This window comes from Cricetulus griseus, chromosome 2 (genome assembly GCF_003668045.3).
Source record: "Cricetulus griseus strain 17A/GY chromosome 2, alternate assembly CriGri-PICRH-1.0, whole genome shotgun sequence".
Lineage (NCBI taxonomy): Eukaryota > Metazoa > Chordata > Mammalia > Rodentia > Cricetidae > Cricetulus > Cricetulus griseus.
In genome coordinates this window covers 240,273,092-240,282,758 of record NC_048595.1, presented here as the reverse complement: position 1 = coordinate 240,282,758, position 9,667 = coordinate 240,273,092, and positions in this window count along the sequence as shown.

The window sequence follows — 9,667 nt, the reverse complement described above, 5'->3', positions numbered from 1 at the left end:
AAAAGAAAGGCCCAGTAAGAAATAGACACAGAGATATGCTATGATATAGAGTGTGAATATGAGCAAAGTAAAATTATATATGTACAAAAATTAAACTGTAAAACCACTTATTATGCATGACAAAAGTTATATATTAATACATATTTCTTCACTTATATTGATTCTAAAATGCAAAGCTAATAGTATAACAAATATATCTGCAGCATTTAAAAAACTAAAATATAAATTAGTAAAACATTATATGTCAAAGGATCATTAAAACTTGTATCCAGTCCATTAATAGCATCTAGAAAAAACTGATAAAAACAAAAGAGACATAAACTAGGGACTAGTAAACAACAGAAAATGCCAATGGAAATGAGCTATCCCATTAATGAGTAAACAAAACTAAACAAAATTTTATGGGAACACTACTCAGGTCTTATACCAGTGAAATCATGAGTAAAACAGTAGCCATGATAATTAGCATCAGAAAACACAATACATTAAAATTCTTCTAAAAATGAGAACCAAACAAAATGGAAAACAGTTTGTAAACATTAAATTTCTAGATGAATTGGATCTCTTTACATTGGAATATGAAGTGAGACATAATTTCAATAAATGAACAAAAATGTAAAAATATTAAATCTGTTGTAGAAAACCAGCTCTCACATAGAGGACCTGATGATGAATGGCTTTTGGACTCTACTCAATATTTAAATAAGTATGAATATTAATTCTTAAACATTCAGCAAATAAATAAAATGTGATCATGCTAAACTAATTGGATGAATGCATTCTTAATATGATTATGCAAACATACTAGCATATATTAAATAATAAGGTCTCCATGCCTGATCAATCTCTGTGCAAATGTTGTCAACAATACACAAACAAATGAAATACAACTGCCAAGTAAGGATGTTATCTGAGAGATAACCTTGTTGGGTTAATCCAACATTGCAGAGATTATACAGCCCTATAAGATAACCATGAGAGATCACATTAACACAATGGAGAAAAAGGAAATGCATGGTATTTTCAAGAGATATAGAAAAATATTTTAAAAGCTTCCACAAACTTCAAAATATGTTTAACAACACCATTATATATATATATATATATATATATATATATATATATCAGATATTTTTAATGTAAGGGTCACAGGGTAAAATTGAATGTGTTCCTTAAAGAACTGAATCAAGAAGATGATCTTTGAAATTGAAAGTTCTATTTACCAGAGTCTACTGTGTCCTGGTCTGAACAGAGAGGCACAGCCAAAATAACAAAATCTGAAAAGAAAAAGTTAGGTTTACAAAGTTTGTAGATGCATTGCTTTGTAAATAAATTTGAGACTCCACTAATACTTGCCGTAACAAATAATCAATTCAGCATATTTGCAGTACACAAAATAACCATGAAAAAAATTAATGTATGCACTGCAACATTAGCCTCAAAAGAAAGAGTTCACGTCCCATTTCAATACCTAACAAAATTACAAGTTAATTTAAGCAAATTTCATATCAAATGTATGATAAATATGAAGCAATGAAAGCCAAAACATGTACAAGAATCAATATCATCAAAATGTCATAATGTCCAAAGAAATCTTTAGATTTAATGAAATTCTTATCAAAATGTGAATTACATTTTCCACAGAATTAAAAACAACTCACAAAATTGTCTCAAATTACCAAAACCAAGAAAACACAAAAGCATTTTACAAAGAAAAGTTATGTAGGAGACATATGCTACCTGATTTCCTCTGTATAACCAAAATGCATTGAAAAATTAAGGTACTGGTATGAAGTAAACATATAGCGAATGAAACAGAACCAAAAGCTAAGAAAGCTAAGAAATAGACCCAAATATCTTTAGCCAAATTAGTTACAATAGAGATTACAACAGAGACAAGACCCTTTCTTCTCAACACATTGTGTTGAAAAAATTTTATGGGTACATTAAAGATAGTAAAGCTTCATCAAAGTTTTTGATGAAGACATGAAAACCTAGATCGACACACGGGAGAAATAATGAAGACACAGGTACGGAAAGACTTCCTAAAAGACTACTATAGTGCGGGAGAAACTGCTGTCAGCCTAATCAAGCCACAAGTGTGCTTGCCAACCTGTATGAGCATGGGAGGCAAGCACTTCCTCTATGAGCCAAGCCTGCCTTTATGCCCAGAGACTGCTGAATATGAGACACCTGACCAGAGACACCAATGTGGAAAGAACAATGCAGCAGAGTCAGCTACCTCTGGGTCAATGTTACCTTGGGAGGGGAATAAAGGCAGATCTAACTTCCTTAACACAGGAGTCTGCAACATGCTCTGCTACTCACTGACTCCCAGTGGCTGAGTCATTTGTGTTGCATCTTCTCACCCCTCCATGAAGGAGTGTCCAAGCAGGTTAAACCACAGCACCGTAGATCCAGAATAATACCAAAATCATATACATGGAATGTATGAAAGACATGTTCAGTAAGAACTTTGAGTCTTTAAAGAAAGACATTAAAGAAGATACCAGAAAATGGAAAGATCTCCCATGCTCTTGGATACATTGGATCAAAAGAGTAAAAATGTCAATCTTGCTAAAAGCAATCTACAGATTCAATGGAATTCCCATCAAAATCCAAACACAATTCTTCACAGATCTTGAAAGCACAGTGCTCAAATTCATATGGAAAAACAAAAAACATAGGATAGCCTAAACAACCCTGTACAATAAAAGAACATCTGGAGGCATCAACCATCCCTGACTTCAAGCTCTATTATAGAGCCATAGTCTTGAAAACAGCTTAGTATTGGCCCCAAAATAGACAGATTGACAAATGGAATTGAATTGAAAACCCTGATATTAACTTACACACCTATGAACACATAATTTTTGACAAAGAAGCTAAATTTATTCAATGGAAAAAAGAAAGCACCTTCAACAAATGGTGCTGGCATAACTGGATTCAGACTTGTAGAAGTTTGCAGATTGATCCTTATCTATCGCTGTGCTCTAAACTTAAATCTAAATGGATCAAAGACCTCAACATAAATTCAGCCACACTGAACCTCCTAGAAAATAAGGTAGGTGGCACCCTTGAACAAATTGGTACAGGAGACTACTTTCTGAACATAATTCCATTAGCTCAAACATTGAGGTCTACAATTAATTAATGGGACTTCCTGAAACTGACAAGCTTCTGTAACACAAAGGACACAGTCAGCAAGACAAAACACTAGCCCACAGAATGGGAAAAGATATTCACCAAACCCACATCTGATAGACTGCTGATTTCCAAAATATACAAAGAACTCAAGAAGCTAGCCAGCAAAACACCAAACAATGCAATTAAAAGATGCAGTGCAGAACTAAATGGAGAATTCTCAAAAGAAGAATCCAAAATGGCTGAAAGACACTTGAGAAAGTGCTCAACATCCTTAGTCATCAGGGAAATGCAACTCAAAACCACTCTGGGATACCATTCTGGATTTTAGTCAGAATGGCTAAAATCAATAACACCAGTGCCAATCTATGCTGGAGAGGATGTGGAGAAAGAATAACTCTCCTCCATTGCTGGTGGGAGTAGAAACTTATACAGCCACATTGAAAATCAGTATGGCAGTTTCTCAGGAAAGGAATCAATCTACCTCAAGATCCAGCAATCCCTTGGGCATATACCTAAAGAATGCACACTCATACAATAAGGACGTACGTTCAACTATGTTCATAGCAGCGTTATTTGTAATAGCCAGAACCCAGAAACAAACTAGATGCCCCTCAACTGCAGAATGGATAGAGAAAATGTGGTATATTTACACAATAGAGTACTGCTCAGCAAAAACAAAACAAAACAAAAAACAGTGGAATCTTAAAATTCACAGTCAAATGGATGGAACTATAAGAAACCATCCTCAGTGAGGTAACCCAATCACAAAAAGATAAACATGATATGTATTTACTCATTTTTTATTTTTAGACACAGGACACAGGATCACTAGTCTACATTCCACACTGCCAGAGGAGCTAGGAAAGAAGGAGGACCCCAAGAGAAGATTGCATAGTCCCTTGAAGAAGGGGATGGAGACAATACCCCTGACCAAATTGTAGCCTGGGGGCAGGAAGAGGAAGGATATTCTTCATTCAGTTGCAGTTCAAAGCAAAAACAGACACCCATAGCTAAGCACTGAATCATACTACTGGAATTCAATTGTGGAGAGGGAGGAGGGTTGAGCAAAGGAGCCAAGACCAGGATGGAGAGACCTGCAGAAGGAGTGGACCTGACCTACTGATAGAATGGTGACCCTAGTCATAAAGCTGGGGAAACAGCATTGGATCAAATAAAACCCTCTGAATGTGGGTATCAGCTTGGAGCCCAAGACAGTATATGGCTCCTCTGACAACAGAGCCAGTCTTTATACTTAGAGCACAAATGGACTTTGGGAGCCGATTCCCTATGAAAAAATACTATTGCAGCCCAGCAAGAATGGTTTAGGCCTTCCTCAAATAATATGACAGACTTTGAATGTCCTTGGTAGAGTGCCTCACTATCCCTGGAGAGGAGTCCCGGGTGGGTTGGGTGGAGAACATGGGAGGAGAAGGGGTCTAGGGAATGGGGAATGCATATGTAAATATGAGTAGTTAAAAATAATAAAATGTTAAAAAAGACATAATCACTTGTCAAAAGTACAAGAAAATTGAAGATAAAATTAAGCTAATGTTAATAATAAGAAAGAAAAATGATGGTTCAAAAATAAGGTAGAAGAGTTATTAAATATGCTTTCTGAAATTAAGTTCAAGGTGACTCACAGAACAACATAGTAATGCACACACACACACACACACACACACACACACACACACAAACACACACACACAGAGATACAAATGGGGAAAAAGTGACAAAGATGTAGGTAAATTATCACCTGCCTTAGTCACTGTTTTATTGCTGTGAGTGACATAATGGCCAAGGCAACTTTTAAGGAAAAAAGCATTTAACTGGGAGCTTTCTTACAGTTTCAGATGCTTAATCGACTATCATTAAAACAGGGATCATAGCACCAGACATAAGCTGTGAGCTACATCCTGATAGACAAACAGAGAGACATGAGAGGAGAGGAGAGAGAGGTAGGAGGGAAAGGAAGAGAGACAGTCTTAGCATAGCATGGGCTTTTGAAATGTCAAAATCTTCTCCCCGTGACACGCTTCCTGTAACAAGTCCAATCCTCCTAATCCTTTTCCAATATTGTCAATCCCTGAAGACAAAACCATCAAATAAATGAACCTATGGGGGTCATTCTTATTCAAACCACCATAGAACCCTTATAACCATAGAACCATATTCCACAGAACCATATAACCAAACCACCATAGAACCATATAACCAATATGTTAATGTTGGAAATGTAACGTTTATAGATTCTTCAAAAATTAAATGTACTTTGATTATATGATCTAACTATACATTTTTGAATATGTACTTGAGGGACATACATCACAAGGATACACATATATGGTTATAGCTATACTATTCATGTGATGCAAGTCAGGAAATCTAGTTAGGTGTTCATTAAGAGATTAATGGATTTAAAAAACTGATGTATACACACAGTGGAACTTTATCTGTATTTAATTCTGGCATTTGGGAAGGAGAGACAGATTTCAGTAAGTTTTTGGCCAGGTTTTCTGATGTAGTGAACTTCAGCCAGCCAGGCTACAGCATGAGATCATGTCTTAACAACAACAAAACTACAAAACTTTAATAAATTATTTCTTAATAGGAAATTGGATGCAACTATTGAAGATCATATTAAGAAAACAAAAATGTGATACCCTGAAAGAAAATATATTTCATGTCTTTCCCCACTTTTGGATTCAGATAATAAATATGGATATGAAAAAGCAGTAGGGTATAATAACAGAAAAGAGACTGAGGGAAGAAAGGAGGGTAGATAGGATCCAGAATAGGGAAGGAGGAAGGAAAAGAATTGTGTGAAAAGTGAACATTGTGGAGCATGTGATATATTTGAAATAAATGTTCTTTATGGAACTCATCACTATACACAATGAATACATGCTGAAAATATTGTTTCAATACCTTCTTCATTATCTCAGGAAATGTCCTCTGAATGTATGATATCAGAAGATTCTCCAAGATTTTATATATTTTCATCCAGAAAACTATGGCCTTTCTTGGTAGAACAGAGTACTGAAGTAAGTTTTGTAAGCTTCCCATCATCCTCATATTATTGTTCAGGCAATTTAATGGATGTGGTGCCAGCCTTGAACATATAGTGTCTCAAAAACAACAAGATCAACCAACAACAATAACAACAACAACAACAACAACAACAACAACAACAACACACACACACACACACACACACACACACACACACACACTTCTCTTGTTCTCAAAGTTCTTCCTGATGAATGTTGAGATGGCAATTCCATAGTCCCAAGTGTACAAGTGGATCTTAATTTAAAAGAGGAAACATTTAACTCTCTTAAACAGTTTCTTCAGTGAATGTAGAGCCTATTTCAGTAGAGTATGGGAATTTATTTATGTATATGTATAATTAATACTAACATGTGGGTATAGATTCCAAGAAACTATAGCATGCACTCATTGAATATTATGTCCTGTGTTGATTTTATGTGTTTTGTAGCTAACGAAAGAACACACTGTAGCATGACAATCAATTGTCAGTACTACCTTCTCTGTACTGTCAATGACATTGCCACAGTGGAATGATTTCCCAATGTTTTTAGACAATTGAAAATGTGGCACTGAGGTAGAAAGGTGTTTTGGGATTTTTATTTTCTGGTACTTTTTGTTATGAGTATTGCAATTGCAGTTTTGCTTTTAAAACATTTAATAATCTTTTTGACATTGTTTAGTAAGTACAAAAAATTCTGCTCTATTATGCTTTTTAAAATTATAGGTAAAATATAAATGTTACGTGCTTTTAAAGGTTTATATTTATATGAATCCAAATTCTATTTCCATAAATTATGCTGTAAGATTAAAGAGTTGAGTGAATTTTTGAAATGGATTTGTGAAGTGAAAATCACTTGTGTCACAGGGACAACATATGCCAACTGTCATGAAAGGAAACTTATTGAAAATCAATGACCCAGAGGGTGGTACACTTTGAATAATTATGCAAACATAAAAGACATACAAGATTTAGGCTGTATTGTCTTTGCAATGCTGGTGTAGAAGTCTTGATGTTTGTTGCCTATAGAGTTGCCAAGTATCACTCATGCTTCAGACATAGGATATAGAGCTTTGTTTCCTTTTCACTTGTTTTTTGGAAACATTGGCAAATATTATCCCTTTATGTCATATTTCTATTATTTTTCATATCAGTTACCTTGGGAATCCAACCCTTAACAGACAATACAATATGTAACTCTGGTTTCAGATATATGCATTGGCATCTATGTATGTTTTCATACTGTGCAGCAAGGAAACTGACATAGAGTTGCTGATATGTCTCCAGGGGTGGACTCTGCTTTTAGCATTTTGGTTTTCTATGTTTATGTATTCTTCAGACTTCCATTTTAGTTCATGGGGGTGAGGGATATTCAGGCCTTACAATCTAAATTCTTGGCTTACTTTGACTGAACAGCAGTAGTAGAAGAAGAACGGTATATGATAACAATTCATTCACTTCTTTCCAGGAATTTTCACTATATTGTGAAGTAGTAGTTTACCCTAAAATTCTTCTAAATTTGTCACAATGAGTATAATAGAGATGTGTACAGAGTGTAGACCAGCATAAGGCTAATCTCCCTATCAGAATAAATGGTGGAATTTATTGGTTTAGTTAAATTTTATTTCTGTGATAAAGACCATGACTAAGTACCTTGAACAGGAGAGGGTCTCTTACATTTTACAGGTTAGAGCTGATCACAGAATGAAGCCAGAGCAGCATCTCAGTCTGGGAACTTGCAATCAGAACCTGAAGAAGTCATGAAAGAAGAGTGTTTGTGATTTTGAAGGCTCATGTTCCAACAGCATTCTGATATATCCCAGAACTACTTGTTCAGAAACAGTACTGCCCACAGGACTATGGATCCTCCTGAATCAATCAGTAATCAAGCAAATGATATAGGACTTGCTAATTTCACTCTGATGGAGGCATTTTCTAGTTAAGATACAGTCTTGGCAAATAGAGTAGACCACAAAAAACGTATCATGGAAACATAATAAACAAAACACCAAACATACAGAATAAAGAAAGAATATTAAGAGCAGCAAAGAAAAAGGTCAAGTAATATATAAGGGCAAACCAATCAGAATTACATCTGACTTTTCCATGGAAACTCTGAAAGCCAGAAGGTCCTGGATAGATATTCTACCTATAACAAGAGACCAGTGATGCCAGCCCAAACTACTATACCCAGAAAAACTTGCAGTCAATATAGATGGAGAAAACAAGATAATCCATGACAAAACCATATTTAAACAATACATAACCACTAATCCAGCCTTATAGAAAATTCTGGAAGGAATACTCCAACCCAGGTTAGTTAACTACAACCAGAAAATCATAGGAAATAGATAATCCCCCTTCACCAACAGCCAAAAGAAAAATGGTGTGGAAATTCACACACAATTTCAAGACCACCACCAAATACAAAACAAACAAGAATTAACAATCAATGATCATTAATATCCCTCAATAGCAATGGTCTTAACTCAGCTATAAAAAGAAACAGGCTAGTAGAATGGATATGAAGACAGAATCCATCCTTCTGTTGCATACAAGAAACACACCTCAACTTCAAATAAAGTAGGTACCTCAGAGTAAAGGGTTGAAAAAATATTTTCAAATCAAATGGACCCAGAAACAAGCATGGGTTGCAATCCTAATATCTAATAAATTCAACTTTAAACTAAAATAAATCAAAAGAGATGAAGAAAGTCATTTCCTACTCATCACAGGAAAAATCCATCAAGATGAAGTCTCAATTCTGAACATCTATGCCTCAAAGACAAAGGCATCCATGTTTGTAAAAGAAACATTACTAAAACTCAAATCACACATAAAACCTCAAACACTTATAGTGGGAGACTTCAACACTCCAATCTCAACACTAGACAGAAATACCAGACAGAAACTTAACAAAGAAACAAAGGAACTAAAAGAAGCTATGGCACAATTGAGTTTAACAGACATCTATAGTACATTCCATCCAAACACAAAAGATGTACATTCTTCTCAGCGCCACATGGAACCTTCTCTAAAGTTGACCACATACTCAGCAGCATAGCAAACCTGAACAGGTACAAAATAGGGAATAAACCCCTGTATCTTATCAGACCATAATGGTTTTAAGTTAGAATTCAACAACACAAATTGCAGAAAACCCAGAAACTCATGGAAATTGAATAATATCTAATTTCACAATCCCTTGTTAGAGGAAGAAATAAAAAAATAATTAATGATTTCCTAGAAGTCAATGAGAATTAGGTCACAACATACCCAAACTTATGGGACACTTTGAAAGCAGTGCAAAGAGGAAATTCATAGCACTAAGTGCCCACATGAATAGTCACATTAGAGGATTAACAGCACAACTGAAAGTTCTAGAACACAATGAAGCCAATGCACCTTGCAGGAGTATGTGCCAGGAAATAATCAAATTGAGGCCTGAAATCAATAAAGTAGAAACTATGA